The sequence below is a fragment of the Acanthaster planci genome, linkage group LG02 (assembly GCF_054643075.1).
Source record: "Acanthaster planci isolate LZ-2023a linkage group LG02, COTS_SCS, whole genome shotgun sequence".
In the NCBI taxonomy this organism is placed as follows: domain Eukaryota; kingdom Metazoa; phylum Echinodermata; class Asteroidea; order Valvatida; family Acanthasteridae; genus Acanthaster; species Acanthaster planci.
Genome location: NC_141778.1, coordinates 15,485,908 through 15,504,518, shown reverse-complemented (window position 1 = coordinate 15,504,518; position 18,611 = coordinate 15,485,908). Strand labels below are relative to the sequence as shown.

Below are 18,611 nucleotides of genomic sequence, written 5' to 3'. Positions count from 1 at the left end.
TGAGTCCTCCACAGTTCCACAACTAGGGGTTGAGGTGAGGTGCCCCATCCAGAGAAACTCATCCAAACTTGGCCTCTGCAGCAAACTTGACCCTCGTATACCATTCTACACCAAAACATGCTTCAATGTACAGTGTATGTGTCAACCACTACATGTACAATGTACGTCAAGATGAAAATATTACTTAGCTTTTTTGCATTTTGCGAAAGAGACATTCTTTTTGTCAATTTTTTCTTCTTCTTTTTGTTCCCTCAAATCTCATTTCTTTTGTACACAGTTTTTCTATGCAGCACTTTAGTCCCTATGCAAGGGTCAACCTTCATCAAATTTGCCTCAAGCAAAGACCCTATGGCAAAGATGTGCCACAAAGCATGACGTCCTGATAACGTCATCACCTGATTTTTTATTGTATTTTGAGTATTTATTTTTCCCCATAGGTTTTGTACAGGTTTTCAACAGCTGGACTTCGGCACTCTTATCAATGTGACTGATTATATATTAGGTGCACACTCTGCGTCCACCAGTTAGAGAGGGTCCATCAAGAAAATTGTGATAATGACGTCATCAGGTGTCACGTGACAGGGCATTTAATGTTCAAACTTTGTAGCCCTATATCTCCTGAAGTAAGTAACTCATTGAGATAAAACTTTCCAGATATCCAGAGGGGAATGTGTTATATACAAAAATTGGCCTCATGGGATGATGACACCATCAGTTGACAAGTCACGTGACATTAAAGATACATCATTTAAAGCCCTATATCTCCTGAAGTGATTGTCCCAGCGGGTTGAAACTTTGCAGATATCTGGAAGGGGATGTGTGATAGATGAAAATTGATGTCACAGTGTAACCGTAGAACTAATCGTTTTAATTTTTAAGCGAGTATCATTTGTATTGTTTTCTTATCTCTTTGTAACCTGTGTAATATATAGAATGGTCCAAAAAGTTTTTATCCAATCATGTGTCAAATTGTTTGCCACATAAATGTCGCAGCCACTCATGATTTTGGAGTACTCGAGCGGAAAAACGCCATCCTGTCTTACACAAGAATGCTTTGTGAACAGGCCACGGTAGTTAAAGAACAAGTGGGTCCTAATTGCCCAATAATATATCCACCTGGTTAAGCTTTAGTGTATGTTTGCACCTGCGGTTTTTCATTGTGATGTATTTTAAGAATGAGAAGGTAGCTTGCTGAGAAAGAGAGAAAGAGGATGAGAAGACATTTTGGACTTGGCAGAGTGAAGATTGAGAGAAATCCTCTGAGCATGTTTGAGACCGGCTTCAACTGTAAAGACAGAAATCTAGATTCAGAAGATTAGGTCTTCGGTCAGTTCTAGATACTGGATAGGCTACTTTGTCCCAGTACCAGAATTCGGCAAACCAGGCCGAATTACCAGACCAATACCATAAAATTGTCACCCTGGTGGTCTTGACACTTGCCAGCAACAGTCCATCTCACAAGCATCGGCTTGATCACCGTGGCCTTCCATAATTATAAAGTCGGATCTATGGTCCGAATGGAGATGCAGAACCTGAGATCGAGCAGTTTGACAAGACCAGAGACCTGGGTTTACTGCTACCGCATCTGAGTTACTCGGCCCATGAGGTGCTTACAGCTAGACAAACCTTAGAGACACCATTAGACTGTGACACTGCCTCATCTTAATCGCTTGTTGTAATTTTTAAAAACAATATACCGATATAGAGACTTTATGTAGCGGAGTATAGCTGCTTTACAAACCGTTCTTCTTACAAATTGGAAAGAAGAAAGTAATGTGACTTTGAGATATGATAAACCAGATTTCAGCTGTTTATTTTTTAAGGAAAGAGTCAGTATTGATAAAGAATTGCACGCAAAGTAAAGTAGAGAATAACTAAATGATGTGCATCATTTAAAGCTCTATATCACTTGAAGTACTTGTCCCAGCGGGTTGAAACTTTGCAGATATCTGGAAGGGGATGTGTGATAGACGGAAATTGATCTCACAGAATGATGACATCATCAGATGAAAAGTCACTTGACATTAAATGTGCATCATTTAAAGCTCTATATCACTTGAAGTACATGTTCCAGCGGGTCGAAACTTTGCAGATTCCTAGAAGGGGATGTGTGATAAAGGAAATATTGACCTCATGGGATGATGACGTCATCAATTGACAATTAAGTCACATGACATGAAAGGTGCATCCTCCAAAGCCCTGTATCTCCAAAAGTACATGTCCCAGCGGGATGAAACTTTGCAGATAGCAATCATGACAATGACATTTTCAGTGAAAAGTGAAAAAGCCCTTTGTTTTGTTGCAAACAGACATTGGACCTCTTGTTTACATTTCAATTTGTGATGAAGTAGACTTAATCTAGTTGTCAACAAGAGTGCATTATTCATGTTGCCGAAATCGCCCCGCAAGTTTGAACGCTCGAGTTTTCCAACAACTGATACCAATTTTACCCCAGCATTGTATCACTTCCTGTCACTGAAAATTAATAAGTTGTGATCCATCAACCTTTTTTATGCCTTGACAGCATGAAATCCAGGTCACCATACTCGGTAAAGTTTCCCTTTCGACACAGGCAGTGCGTGTTCCGGTTTGTCTTTTATGTGGACTAGTTCTCCTTTCTAGCTTCCCTGCAGCTTCAGTTACTAGAATAAGAAAAATCACTTCCGGCAACGTGATTCCCACGTATAATTTTTATTACGCAAACTTTGCCCTCGGCTGAAATTTCCGTAACTGCGAATGCAGGAATCCATATCTTGACGTTTTTGCCCTGCCAGCAAACTCCTCCACTTTTCATCACAAGTGAAATATTTCTTTTACTGAGGAAACAAAGAGAAGATGGGCAAAAAAATCAATGTTGTTTTGAAATGCTATTCAGGAACCATCATTGCCTCGGCCCACAGTGTGCATTTTCAATTCACTTTAGCTGGCCATGATTCACACATTAGGAGTAGCGGTCCGAAAGGGGGTACTGGAACTCCCGTTATCACATCCCAGGGCAGGACAGTAAAGTTCTTATTCCAACATAACATGGTCAGTACTCAGTTATCATCAGAGGGAATATGTGTATAATCTTTCCATGAGTAAACTTGGAGTACCTATGTATATATGTCCGTGTCACCGTACAAGTGTGACATCCTAGCGAAGCGTTAATGCGTGTGCTGCCGGCTTCTCCACTAAGAAGTAAGTCACTGTTCCACATGCCCGAACTTCATCAGCGCCATGCTCTCTTTCATTCGCATATCATTTCCGGCTCTTCATTGCCCCTGCAGCCAGCCCTACGGGCCACCAGAGTGACTTCTGGTGCAAACTGCAAAGCAACCTGATGCTGTCTTTGTTTTAGAACGCAGCTGGTCATTAGACCTTTGTAGTTAAAGGGACACCATGGTGGTTTTGTGTTAGTCAGAAGAGATCGGCCTGACTTTTCAAGCTAAGCACTCACACAGTAGTCTGTCATCCAGACTAAGGGACTGAGGTGACCCAATTCCAGTCTCAGAGTAGGAATGTGATTCATGTCAAGTATAAAAGCAACATGACTGTCAAGATATCATGTGTGTATGTTGCTTTCTCTTGAAGATTACAATGCGTCAAGCTTTCCCTGGTCCTTCACTGCACATCTCAGTCCCTCGGAATGTTCTAAATTGTTGCCACTGATTTTGCAGTATGAATGACTAGTCGGTGGTAAGCAGTGCACACTGTTGCTTCTTGAGTAAGAGATAACATTCTGATGTTCGATTTATTGACAGGAGCCAAAGTGCATTGTAAATGAACTGGAGAAGGAAAGAGACGAAAAAAATATTCAGCGATAAGAATCCTTTACATCATAGACATCGTAGCCCGGCTGTGATTTAGAGTTTTGTTTTTGCGACCATCTCAATCATACATCACTTATTGCTGCTATTTAAATATCAAGGTGCAAGCTTAAAATAACTATATTGCATCGGGCAAACCAGAAGAGGAGCGGCGTTTAAAAAAGCAAGCCTTGTGGAGAAGATCAAGCAGTAATGCTAAGCGGCCGAGATATAAATCTCCAGTTTTGAAACAAATTTCAACACAAGCGTGCTACCTAATTTTCAACGCACTTTGTACTTGAATTGGGAGATACAGATCAGTTACGGAAAAAAATATGACCCCTCCCACTGGAAGGGTGCAGAAGAATATTTTGCAGCAGCCAATTTGTTCCTGCTAAACTTAATATTCTTTAAGAGTGGTCACAGGGGAGCAATGGCTCCATGGTGTCTACAGCGAACCTGCATTAATACCACTCGCCGGCCAGTTCCCTTGAGTGTGTACGGTGCATCACCTCGACAGTGTTCAGTTCCTGCCGGCACTCGATATCACAAATTCAAAGCTGGGAACAAGGACATCCGCGTTTGATGCAATATTTCACTAGCTAAGCTACATGTACATGTACACCTACACGTATGCACACAACACCTTTGCCCATGCTCAACCGTTGTTGGGGAATGGGATTTGATGTATTCAAACTTCTCCAAAGCCACAAATTCATTTCTATTTGCTGTAAGGTTTCAGTATGAAGAGCTGCAATGTAAAGTTTGCCAGTTTTATTCTTCATCTTGTTGGGAAGCAAGATTTTAGTTTACCAGTTCGAGACTAGGGTTAGAATCTCAGTGAAGCTGATTTTGATGAGGTTGTGCCAAAAATTCCATTTTTCAAATGTATTCAGGAAGTATAATTGCCATTTCAAGCTAAGTCACTCCTTGATATATATGTTTGGGGTATGAACAAAAAACTCTGGCATTCAAAAGCTCTTAAACATTTTTTTCCCCAGAAAACGTCAATGTGAAAGGCTGTGACTCATTAAACTTTGAAACATCTTGCAGCAAGAGATTTACATGGGCCATGCTATTATTGTAATGATCTTCCCGCGACTTAATTTTATTGTAATGGTGTAATTACTAGGAATGAGACTGATTGCCTTCTCCAAATGTAGAAGCCCACCAGTTTGCAATCTTCTTCACCCCCTGTGATTTGTGGCTCCCTGTTCCCCAAAGACCAAGACAAACACTCTTTCAGCGATTCCTTCAGCCGGGGCTGGTATGCAATCTGCATCGGCCCATAGATCATAACCACACAATCAGACAGTCGCTTTGATGTATGAGCACACACCATCAATCCCAACGTTAAGCAGCCCCAATTGCTCCTGGCACCACAGAGTCTGCATCCGACTTGTGCTCTTTATTTTGCCGTCTTCACCGGAGATGTTTGAAGTTTTCCCTCCCACGCCCGCAGTCATGCAAAAACACGACCAAAGGAGAGACAAAAAAGAAAAGAATAATGCGAAAAGATGTCCAAAAGGTGCTCTTTCATACACCAAAAGTGACATTAACTTCTGTTAACATTTATTATTTCTCTGGTGCAAATTTAATTATTTAGAAATGAATTAAGCTTTCCGGGGGGGGGGATTTCTGAAATATATCCAGCAATTAATATTAATTTGCAGCAATGTGCTGTCCTGTCGGTCTGATTTATTGTACAGAGGTATGGGCCTTAGACGCTAAATTGATCAAAACTTGATTTCCATTGAATTCTAACACATTTTTTTCATCCTCTCAGATCAGGAAATTCTTAATTCCTTTTCTGGGGACAGACTGCCTGCATTTGTTCAGTAATTTAGAAAAACGGAATTGTGTGGATACATGTATTTCAAAAAGAATACTTTCAATATTTTTCTGAGACGGCAGACATCAAAGAACAGTGACTGGGATGGAATCTACAAATGGTATTGTTCACTGCATTAAAGCTGTTAGCCAGCATACTCATTCAGTAGTAAAGACTAATAATCTCTGAAGTCAGACTCTCAGTCTTCCTCAAACCACACTAAACAAACAACCAATAACCAGCGTAGCTGCCCGCGGGTCTCTTCTTGTGCTCGTTATCCCAGCCTCGCCATACTGGGCTGTCGAGATACAGGTTTCTGACATCACTCTGTTGGTACAACTTACGTAGTCCTGTCAAACAGCATACAAGCTCAATAATTGGCCCAGTTAAAGTATGCCTTTGCACAACAAGCGTGTGTGCTCAGGGAAAGACCTCAGTATAAACTGAGTTATATGGCAGTTACATTACGCCCGCTGGCTAAACAGTGACTGCAGTGTAGTCTCCCATCTCTCTGAATGTGGTGCAAGTACATGTATATATTTATCCACTTCCTAAAAATGATTACTGTCTTAACAATATAAAGTACCTACAGTGTAGATTGCCGTACCAAAAAAACTTCTGTCTGTGGCCTAAGCGGTAGTGTTAAACAGTTTGTCTTCATCTGGCGTGGAAAGCCAAACAAATAATGAAGTTTCCATGACACCCCAATTGTTTTGTAAAAGTCGGCAATTTGCTCAAAAAAGCCTTTTAATAAAAAGGGCGAGTCTTCCATCAGTTTAAGCAGTCTTAGCCATCACACCTGGAAATATTGCCCTGGTAACAGAAGACAAATGACCCACCACATTCTGGCAACCTCCTGCCACATGTGGTATTCAGGTACCCCAGTGGTCATCTGTTATTCTTCTTAGCCACCTGCAGGTTTAGAGGACAGACATTTTCCCAAAGGCTACATGACGTTAATGTTGGCTTTGAACCTAGTCATTTTATACCAATCAGAGCTCTGAATTGTAGTTCCCACCCTTTCAAGGTGTTTAGAATAATTGGTAGAACTGTTGACCTAGACTTTCCTTTGCACAGTCTCAGAATTTTTGTGGACTTTTTTCCAAAACAGTTTAAGCAAGCTTACCAAGGGATACAGTTTCCCACAGAAAGCCCTTTAGGGAAGCTCGCAAGCATGTCCTTATGGAACAATGAACAATTTCTCAAATCGCGCAAAATAATGTATATTAATAGTATATATTAAATAGCAGAAAACGAACTGGGGCTTGGGGATGTTTTAATATTCTATAGCTGCGTAAATACTTGCTGTAAAATTAACCCTAATAGTCCTCAATCCTCCAACAGGTGAATGATTGAGGACCGTTAGGGTTAAAGGAAGCACTCACCAGGGCTTTTCATGTGTATTTCCATTGCACAAAGAAAACAAAGGGAAAGATTTGAACCCCTTTGCCAATAGGGTGGAAAAATTGTATGCCCCCCTCCAAATGTATGAATACTGAAGCCCAGCCCCTTTCTTGCAGCACACATGCATCCTGAGCATTATATACTCCTGATTACCTTAATATTGGACACATGTCAAAATGCACACTGTCCCCCTGCTTACTCTGTTGTTACTGCTATATCAATATTTGAGGTTTGAAATAGAAAAGTATTTCTCTACAGGGAGTAAATATTTGTGGATAAAACATTCAAGGAGAACGCACGCCACCAAAGAAACAACAAATGAAAGGGCAGACTAATGCATGGGGCTATCATGCATTTTTAAATACTTTTTCGGGAATTAAACTCAAGCGAATCCCTGCAGAAATCTGCCAAATGCCGGCACGATTTGGTTCGGGCCCGAAGATAAGATGGCCATCTCCTGTGATCGGCAGGCAGCTTAGGGTTCCTCCGGTGGGGCATTGGGCCACTGCTATATTAGATCAGATGTATCTGGCCTGCAGTGACTGGTTTAGGTACACTCTTTGAGCTCACTATGGCGCGTCCTCTTCCTCCCCTGAGCAGTGTGAATGTGTGTGTAATCTGAATTTTCTTTAAGACACCCCAGGCGAAGATGACCCAGTTTCCAAAGACGTTTTTTTAATAATGGGTTCCACAGTTGTGTTCTGATGAGGGCTGAAAAGATGTTCTGCTAAGGAAATTCGGTGTGCTGTACATTCATACACAGTTCTTCCATCACAGAAGTTGCAGTAATTCATTCAAGAAGACCTGACTGTAACGAAATTTACTTTAAGTAACCTGTAATTACTCACTGAAAATTTACAATGTAGCTTTTCTGTTTGTCCACAGAAAATTACCCAAATACTAAATATGGCGAGAAGTGAACCACCAAGCTTATGCATACTCAAAGGGCTCCTGTCTCTGCCTGTTGGCACATGGCATCTTTAAATGTGCATTTTTAAACTTTAATTGCTGATTAGTACACAATACCATCTATAAGGCCCAGAGGTTTCTTAAGAGACATCAAATAAAAAAATTGGCCCATTGTAAGCAGCGTTTGTAATTAAAATTCAAATGTGAATTAGGATTCCCTGGCTTTTTACAAAAAAAGAATGAATAAAGCTTGTGCATAGTGCTTAATGGTTGTAAATGTCCAAATAGAATGCTGAGCGAAATAAGCATTTTTTTGGTTCAAGATACAGTTATTGTTAATTAATCTTGATACGGGGAAATTCATTTCATAATTTTTTCTGACAAGAGCACAGATTATGTGACAGAGAGCTTCATACACACAGAATTTCACACCAAGAGGGCATCATTGTTTGTGAAGACTTTTTTCATTTTTTTCTCTAGATAAAAATAATGGGTTGAAGTTGACGGTAGAGCCCATGCAGTCTGCTCTCGTTGGCTGTTCTTAGAATTCTAATGCACCGTGTTAAATCATAGAGGATATTCCTAGCTCAAGGGTTAAGCAAATTCCGCTTCTGAGGAAAATTCAGGGCAGTTTGTGGGGTAAACATCAAGGCACCAATGTAGAAAGTGACATTTTACAATGCACTCACATTATTTGTCACAAGCTGAGCAACATTTGAGCCCAAACTTTCACAGCTTTTGTTTCTGTATGATTAAAGGATAAATTTACAACTTGGAACTATTATTTCCTAACATTACCTATGGGTCTAGTCTTTTTACGTCACAGGTGTTTTTGCCCACAGGGGCTGGAAGAACTATGGCTGAGATTAATTCACTAAGTGTTAAAAAGTTTCACGCAGCTATCAAAACACCAAATTGTAAACACTACCACCAAACACTATATAAAAATACGACACTCTTTAAAACTAATGGGGCAGTTATACATGTTAACGTCAAATCTGACACAACCAACGGTGATACATGTACCTTTACTAAGTCTGTCTGCCCTTATGAAGAGTTGGCACTATGAGAGAGGTACATACATGTATTTCTGAAAGTAATAAGCTTGTTGATGAGACCTCTCACAAAACAAAATCCCCAAAGGATGATTAACAGATTCAGCCATCTCCCAAATATAAATGCTGCTTTCAATCCTTGCCCGCAGTGCAGACTGAAAGCAGTGCTTTAGAAATACGAAATAAAGCCGCTAAGAAGTCCACTACATGTAAAATGGATTTTGTCAGGAGGGTGAGTGTTGAATCCTGTTAGAGCCCCTAACCGAGGACTTAGATTGTTGTACCTGCTCAAAGACGCTACTGCTTTGTGCTTTAGGTTCTTCAAAGCTTCAACTTCAATTCGCCTGTGGAGGAAACTACTTCTTTGACAACCTTGGGGTACGTTCAGATGCCATCAGTTACATTTTGTTACTCAAATTTAGTTACCTCAATTTGTCTTCTTTCATTTTGTTATGATATGTTTGTGTTTCCTCTGTACCCACTTTTCTTCATGTATGGTGATTGGTCCCTTCATCGTTAATTGCTTGAAACATTTTATTGTTAACTTAATTGGGTGGAATCATTTTCCTTTAAACATGTACAGGATATGATTTTCATGTAAGTAATATGAGTTTGCTTAAAGTGTAGCAGCAATGACTTTTTCTTAAACACATTTTTTCTTCAATTTTGTGTTCTTCATCAGTGAATGAAACTTGTTTACATTCCTATTTGGTTAAATGCATTGAAAAGAGCATTTTTAGGCCTACAATTAAAATTATCCATGGATGCTGATGCTGAAAACTGAATCCAGCAGAATCTACGAAAATTAGGACTTCTGTGTGTACAAACCAATGTAACACTGAGGATTTCTTCCTAGGATGACATCACAGGTTTGCTCATGAATATGGACATCTCATTTGCAAAACAAAACAAAAAAAAACAGTAAAATGCCCTTTGAAATATAAAACAAAAATAAGGTTGAACAGATGGTTGGTACTACAAAATTGGAAAATAGAGTTCAGTAACGAAAAAGGTATGCTAAAGCACTTCCGATTTGCACTCATCAGAGCATAATCTCATCAAGAATGACATAAGATGCTAATCACACTTTCAAATAGGTTAATAGGTCAACAGGACAAAAAGGATTATGTAAAATGGAGTGTGCAGACAAATTCTGACGGCAGAGAGCTGGTTTTGTGAAGTGAATGTAGGTAAGCATGCGTAAACGACTGAAATGCATGCTTTGTCTAGTACAGTAAACTGCAGTTTGCTGTATTGTTTGGAGCATTTTGGGTGATCGAGCAAGTGTTGCCGTGTGGCAGATGAACCAGCCCATGATTTGGATGTTTGCCGTAAGTCTTTACTTGGGAGGGGCGGTTGCTTACGCGATGCTGACAAGTTGTTACAGATAGAAGAGGGAATATGCTGCTTGATAAGGTCAGCCGTGCAGGCGTTGCGATGTTCTATCCAAGGACCGAGCTTCATATCGGCACTGAAATTCATAAATGACATTGCTAAGTTGCGTGGTAGGTAGCGCATCTTTACGGACAGCTGGAGGCATCTTGTGCGCAGTGAAAATTACGCACGGTTCAGCAGCATAGTAGGCATGTCTCACTGGTTAATTGAGACACAAAGTTGCAGTTTGAAGGTTTGTATTAAAACAAACTGACTACAGCTACCCTTTAAAGCTTGAAGATTGGAGATACAGATGAGGGAAGAAATTTGTCTGATAAGCCCCTTTTACTCGTAGCTAATTTTCATTTCATTACCACCCTATTTGTACACAAACACATACATTTTACCCACAGAATGTCTGACTGTTTACTTTCTTCGAGACTTCTTTGAACCTAAACTGCTTCATCTCTTTTACTTTGGTGAAAGTGACCTAGATTTTCATTCAGCTAAGGGCTTGTTTGCTCTAATTGGCAGACTGCTTGAATAATCTTGGTGCAGTGGGGGAAGGCCTCTATAATAAGCTAGCTGGAAAGCAACAAAGCGGAGTGGTAATTGTTCAAACCAGCCGACCGCAGGCCAGGCAAAATAAATGTTCCAACCAAATTGCAGAGATCCATCTTTGCAACTGATTTTTCTTTTCTTTCTCTCTTTTTCATCTCCCCAAGTCGGTGTAATGTTCAATTTTTTTGGGGGGGGGGTTCGTGCTTCTGAGCAGAATGACTCCGGTATGTGAAGAGGGGAGAGTTGAGATCAAGTTAGATATTGATTAATGAGTGCCGAGATCGGCATCATGTTTGTCTCGTCGGCATCTCACATAGACCTGCAGGTGTTAATTTTCAGAATCTTGCTTTCACCTTGTCCCGACTGTAAATTCAACCATCATTGAAATTTAATTCGGAAGATCATCTTTGCTGTATTTTTTCTTTTTGTGAGCATGCCACAAAAAGTCCGTGGATGAATCTCACCAAAAATGGTGCAGTTGAGTAACGTCCTAATACTGGAATGACTATAGAAAAAAGAAGTAAACAAATCTCTCCTAATGTGTACGAATATTAAAAAGGAGCTATTCATTATGTGTTGGGCATTGAGCTGAAATGTAAAACAACACTTTGAGATAAAACTCTCCACAAACTAGACAACTAGTCTTGAAACAAGACTTACGCAAAAGTCTTATGCACATCCCTGATTGAAATCGGAGATCTTCATGTGTACACGTAGGTTTCATACTTTCCATCAAAACTAATAAATAGTTGTTACAGAAGTCGTAGCAGTTGACCTTTTCACACCATCTTATCTGCATTGGACACATGATCGGACTCATTCATTGAAGTTTAATGAGTGCTGTTTCACATTCAAGTCAAAAGGGTCCTTCCAAAAGAAAAAAATGAGAAAGAATGATTTTGCTTACCTTGGATCTTCCCACCTGAGACCTCACTGACTTTATCATGTGGTGAGGAAGAGAATGTTCCTCATCATCCCATCCGATAACAAACACCTGGACAAACTGATCTCCACTCTGCCCCCTTCCGTAAGAGAGAAGGGGGGGGAGACAGGAGAGGAAAGGGAAAACTCAAAACAAAGCTCCAGACGTCAAACCGTGGTTCTCTAGCCCATCATCCTACCGAGTCCCATCACGTAGCTGCTGCATTAAGCCAAGCTCATGTTAGCATTGTGCCCCAGTCACTCTGCTCTTGTACGGCGGGATATCAAGCTGCCTGTACCATTTCAAGAGGCAGGGTGGACTTTTTTTTAAAACCTCCATCTCTCTGTTTCACTCCCGTTCTCCTGTGTTCTTCTCCTGCACTCCCACATGCCCAGTTGGCAGCATACACGCTGCAAGGGGATGCACTCTCTTCACATCCAGTAATGGCACAGTGCTCCCCGGTGTTGGTGTCCCTTGTCTTTTGGGGCACTTTGCCAAATTGGCATCTTGGGGAAGATGATATACGCTAATTTTTGAAATGGTTTCCTTGTTGTGCACTTACTGTGTCTAATATGAAGTTTTCGCCCATCTTCTTGAAGCAGTGAGTGCATAAAGCAATGTGTTTTACCGTTTCAATTCTGGACAAGCCTTGACATTGAAAGTAGATTAGGACTGCTGCTGACGTTTCAAGTCAGGATGATTTCCCTCTGTCCATTTCTGACTCTAGAGCAACATCGCTTTGTGACGGAATTATGTACAAAACCTGTCATTTAAGTGTCAAAAACAAGATGCACAAGGGTTGTTTTTAATCCCAATGCACTTTTCACTTTTCCCTCTAGTGCATTTTGTATGGATCATGCTTATTGTAACTATCAAGGGTTATCTCAAACAAGGGGCTTTATAGAACTGCTTTATAGACCCACGGAAACAATTTCTGTAGAGCTGCAAAAGGCTTGGACGAAATTTGACGTCTAAACCAACTGACGTGCATACTGCCTATTTCTTCACAGAAGGAGACATAGCATATTATTTGTGATTTCCTCAAAACAAGAAGGCAGTGGTGGGGAAAAATGCAAAGTGCAGGTTTGGAAGGTAGATTGGTCTTTGTTGATCAGATTTGTTTCAGATTTGTTATTCATGATCATGTCATGCATCATTCTTTCCCAACTCTGATTAGTGAATTATCCAGAAAACATTTTATTCCTTTATTTGTCTGTTAAAATGCATTCTGACAGAAAAAAATGAAACTGGTAACATAACAGGGTAAAAATGGCAATCTACGACATTGGACTTTGTCAGACTGTAACTGTATTTAACCTATCTATTTTTTTTCTCATCACAATATCAATGAATGCCATTTTTTTTTTCAAAATTCATCAATGACTGTTATGTCTGAGTGCTGTTTGCAATGTTTGAATGTGATCTAATGTGCCTTTCTTAGGAAGGCTTTAATTTCATTTCATTAACTCTAGCAGCTTTATTGCCATTCCGTATGACTGATATACAGCCAATTGTCAGTCTCTTTGTAAAGCCTGGTTGCCATGTCGACGTAAAGAGATACAGAAATCATCGCTGATCAGTTTCGACAGTACACAATCATATGGAAACACTCTGTTACAACTGACGCAAACAGGATGGTGACATTCGGCAAAAGTGGAACTTATAAGCTGGTCTGCTTTGAGTCGCCAGAGTAGATAGATACATGTATGTTGCCATGACGGATGCACAACAATGTCTTTCGCACTTGGTACCACTCATTTTGCCCATCTTTTTTTACTGTATTACTAACATGTGACACCTCAGTTGTCAGCAAAATAGCTGACCATAAACAGAATACCTCAAAGTGGAGTATCAGTTTGGTTTATGAGGCAGTATCACAATCCGAAAAGGCGTTTTACGTGAAAAATTACTGAGGGTTTGACGCCATTTTGTTTAAATTTTTTGTGTGAAATGACATCACGCAGCATGTCTGCCGTGACTGTCTGCATGTTGACATCTTGCATGCTATTGACATTTGTTACGACCATATGGAAACTTCTAAGGCTTAACAAACAGAAACCAGCATTGTCTTTTTATTGTCATTTTTTAATGAGTTGTTGCCTTGTCATTCCACCAGGTTTATTTTACTTTTATTCACCAAAATCTGAATATTTTGCATTATATATTACGTTAAAAGTCAAGTGTATGTGATATTCAAGTCGGGCTGAATTCATGTTCGGCTGTAAAGAGCAGTTTTTGAAACTCAAGAAGTCTAAACAATTTTGGGGTCAAATCCCACCACCCTGCACCCCCCAAACCAACTGGCAGTCATTCATTTTTCAACCATTACAAGTCTAAGTGGAATTTAAAATGGCAGATCCAGCTTTAGAAACTGTATTCAGCAGTCTGTACCATCTGGCACAATGAAGTTCAGTTGCTTCCTGATACCTATGAAGCTTTAATCCAAATCCTTGGTGTGTTGTCAAGCATAATCAAATCAACTAGATTAGACTCCAATCAAATTGAATCAGATCAAATCAGAACTCAAGTCCACTGTTTTGTTTGCATATGGTCTGATTATGCATTTCCTCACATAGTGAGCATGTGTACAAAACTGTTCATGACAGTGTCAACAGTACTTCAGTTAGAGAAAGAAGAGTAAATGTTGCTTTGGACTGAGGCTATGCTTAATTTCCTTGATTTCGTAGCCGTTGGGATTATTTCTATGCTTTGTCGGCATTCGGCATGTCCCTGTAGATTATATGAGAAGAAATTCTGAGTTGAGCCTTTTGTGTGGCTGGAGGTCATATCTTGATGAAGTTTTTTTTTTTTGATTGGCTTTAAGAAACCCTTCTAGGGAAGATGAATAAAATTATTCACCTGCTGTGGCTGTGCAGTGCAACCGGGTATGCACTGTACAGTAATACACAGAACTATTCTTGTCAGTCTGGGAACCAAACTGAGGGTACTGGCTACTCATGACTATTTTGAGGATTTCTCAGCAGTCTCTCAGAAATTGAACAAGAAAGTTTTGGTTGCCAAATTTAAGAATCAAAACCAGCAGATGTATTTTGTATATGAATGTTAACCTGTGCACTCTCATTATACCTTGGCAGTGTGTAGGCATCCAAACAGCATGCAGGAAATTTAAAACCATTTTGAGATCTGATGGTTTATTGAGGAGCATTGTGGGAAAGATGAAATGGGATGTATTCCTCACATTGCTCGGTTTTCACTTGATATATTTTTCAAGGTTGTCAGAATTCATAGCTTGTTCTGCCGCATTCTGAAATTTGTTACATGAAGGTAGGATCAGCCATTGCAGAAGTGGGTTGATCATTTGCAAATGGAATATACAAAGACATACCTGTCTCCAGGAAACGGCCCTGTATCATTGCAGTTAAGGGCCACTTCGATTTGTCTTGAGGACACGCTGGAGCTTGATGCAATCTTGATCACATGTACTTCCAGTCAACCGTGTGGGCCAGTTGGTGTTTAATGATGGGAGCCTTGGGGTCTGCCATGTCCCTGAGATTCCCCACGGGAATCAGTGCAGTGCTCTTTGGCCCTGAGTGTCATTCTGATGGGGTCTGTCTGATTACTGTAGGTGGGTTGCTGTGCACTTTAACAACTTACAGCTTATGCTGCTTGCCAGTTTTCATCTCTCCAGTCAGGCGGCAACAGTACTAGTGATGTTGTACTTCACTCAATAGTTGGGACATGCTTCTGGAAGCCAGCAAAATAGAAACATGAACTATGGGAATGAAGAAGGTAATACATGCAGCTATAGGTACAAACATTTCAAAGTCAGTAAGTTAGGAGACTGTAATCCACAATAATGCCTTTTACATCCACATACATGTAACTTTTTAACCGCAAGTAAAAACGTATATTTTATAGGAGTCATTATCCTCTGTGGAGTGAGCCATCATTTTTTTACTGCCCTGTCTCCAGATAGCCTTGTTCAAATGTTCTTGGTCCATTTTTGCCAGGTCATGTCGTGTATATGCTGTTTGTTGTGAATCTAATGAGCTTAAATTTACATTTGTAGCATTTTGCTGTTTTGTTTGGTCACAAAAAGGCTTAAGGGGACAAGAGATATATTGAATGATAAACCTTTTAGAAACTTAATGGTATTGGATTCTCTGAATTGTCCATTTTTATCATGAACGTTTCGTGTTTTCCTCCCATTAATGGAGGAAAACCTTGTGCGGAATGTTTAGAGACGAATCAGTGACCATGGTAACACTATCATTGGTCACTGCAATGGTGGTAAGTACCGTAATGTCCTATTTAGGTGGCTAGTGCTTCATGATGATCACTTTATACCCAACACAATGCTTTCCATCATGGGAAGGGGGCCATCAGGATTGTCAATCACTGGATTTGTTAGTAGTACTTGAGTTACTTGATATCAAGACATGGAGTTGAGGAGAAGTCCTATGCAATCAATACTGGATTGAATTAAAGCAAGTGGTTAGTGAATGTAATCTCTCCCCCCCCACCCCTTCAGTTGAGATTTTGAAGTACATGTATACACTGACTGGGAAGACAAGACTGTAAGACTGAGTTCTCGACGTTATTGACTTGGCAAGCCGGCCGTCATATTGACCACTGATGAGGCTGATGGATATTCAAAGCGCACAGCGATACAGCAGTTCCTTGCTTCCTACAAGTTAATGGGGGTGATTTCCTTGATGTCATCATTCCAGACAAGCTAACTGTCTTTTCTTAAAGGGAACATATGCATGTAATGTGGTGTATAAGCAGCAGAATCGTCTTTGAAATTTAGTCAGTTTACCAACTTTGCCCAACTTTTTAGGAAGGTTTCAAATGCATTCAACCCTCCCTCCCTGTGACACCCGTGCTCAAAGTACATGCACAATTGTTATACCACAGTCATAGATAGTCAATTTTTATTGGTCGCGAACTGATCACATGATGTGCTACAAGCGCGTGTGTATTATTCACGCGTTATGCACACTAGCGATGTGTCTTGTCTACTGCATAGTAATTGTGTAATCTTGGGTACGAAGGTGGATAGCCATTGGCAAATGGCACCCTTGGCTTCGCCTGGAGTGCCATTTGCCCCCTCGGGTGTACAAAACTCCATGGACCCCTACACCGCAGGTAACAATTATTTAAGTGTACTGGGGTCGGGGACCATTTTGTGAGGGTAAGAAAACTTCCGCTAGTGCATCGAGTTGACCTTATTTCTGTATTTTGTAAGGGCATACACTTGTTACGCTGGCCACCTGTGTTGCTTATAGGATTCAGTAATTACTTTTACAGAGTGGATCCAATCATGGATTGTGACTGATGAATGAGCCAGCTCTGACATATGGCACTGTTACAGGAACAGAGGAAATTTGCACTTCATTAGATTCAATTGGTAGATCCAAAACTCATCAGTTACTTTTTTTTTTACACTTTTAAATAGATGGGATTCTCAGCTGTGTTCGTTTAGTCTGAAACCTATTTCCGGATACAAACATGTTCAAACTGGTTTTGTTGAGGACCTAAGCTTTTCTTATAAAGTCAAGGCAAGCAGTAGAGAGTGAGTTTGAAAAATATTGGTTCATCCCTTATTTTTTGGATACCTTATGGATAGTTCTGCAGGCCGTTGCAACATGACGTCGTGAAATGGGTCAAAATGCTCGATACGGTAAAAGGGCAATGAGCTTTTCATCTCTGACTCGTCTGTGCAAAGAGAGCCCTGTGTGCTCATTTACCAAGTCTTTTCCACTACGTTGTTCACTGGCTGAAGCATATATGTGATGTGAATGCAGAGACATATTTTTTTTCTTCATTCGATACTTCTCCCCCCCCCTCTTTTTCGCGAAGCTTGTGTAGACACTTTTTTGCTAAGGAGGCAGAGTTAACATGGAGAGCCCTTTTTCGCTACCTGGGGTTAACTGGCTGGAACAGACGTGACATGAATGTTCAGCAGCGATGCATTTCTCCAATAGACACTTCTGTATTCAGGATCTACTCTTCTGTGCTTGAACCTGTATGCATACTGTTGCTAGGGAGAGTAGTTACAGGTGGAAGGCCCAAGAGCCTATTCACACACAAGTGCGATAGCAGGATTCTGCTACGGAAAACAAAGGAATATGTTGTTTTTATTGGGTCTGGTTCAGGGTTGCTAAAAATCATGAATTGAAAAAAAAATTAACTGAATCAAATTTTTCACAATTTACATCAGATTTATATTTGAATCAGATTTTTAAGTTTTGTATTTGAATTGTTGTAAATATGTTGAAAGTTTTTGGTCCTCAAGTGTAACATTGGAAATTATTCAAAAGACGTTTCATCATGGAACTCAGTATGTGGTGAGTAAAAGATGCACTATGGAAAGCTCTTTCCCACAGGTCTTGCATTCTCTCACATTTGGTTTTCCGTGGCATTTCTACTTTCCTGCAGCCACATCGAATCTTGTTATCAGCCATACAGTTTGTAAGTTTTAAGTTTCAAGTTTCAATTTTACATTCAAACTGATTTGCGCTGGCTTTTTCACCTGCCTTTTTGAGGGCTGAGCAAATAAACTATAAAAGCCGTTGGAGACGCTGAAGTATCAATCACTGTCCACTCTTCTGCAAATCCTAATGCACGTTATCATGTTTTTGCATGATAATAGGAAGAGCATTAGGTATTCTGAAACTGAATGTACTTATTGTGAAATGTTTTAGTAGTTAGAAGAGACCTGATGAGATAATCACAGACTAGTTGGGGACATATTCAGTGCATGTACATATAGTTTCCACATGATTATGCCACACTGTATTCTC

General features: G+C 40.2%; 2 protein-coding genes across 3 annotated transcripts in view; one reads left to right on the top strand and one right to left on the bottom strand.

The window, feature by feature from the left end:
• The window catches only part of LOC110973240 (cholecystokinin receptor type A-like), a 106,644-nt gene extending 94,541 nt beyond the window's left edge, over window positions 1–12,103 (bottom strand). The window contains exon 1 of the mRNA XM_022223920.2: window positions 11,830–12,103. The gene's annotated coding sequence lies outside the window, so the exon portion shown is untranslated. The remainder of the gene's footprint in view (window positions 1–11,829) is intronic.
• Window positions 1–18,611, top strand: part of LOC110973239 (TBC1 domain family member 19-like) — a 164,548-nt gene that overhangs the window by 73,998 nt on the left and 71,939 nt on the right. The gene's annotated exons all lie outside the window — the stretch shown is intronic.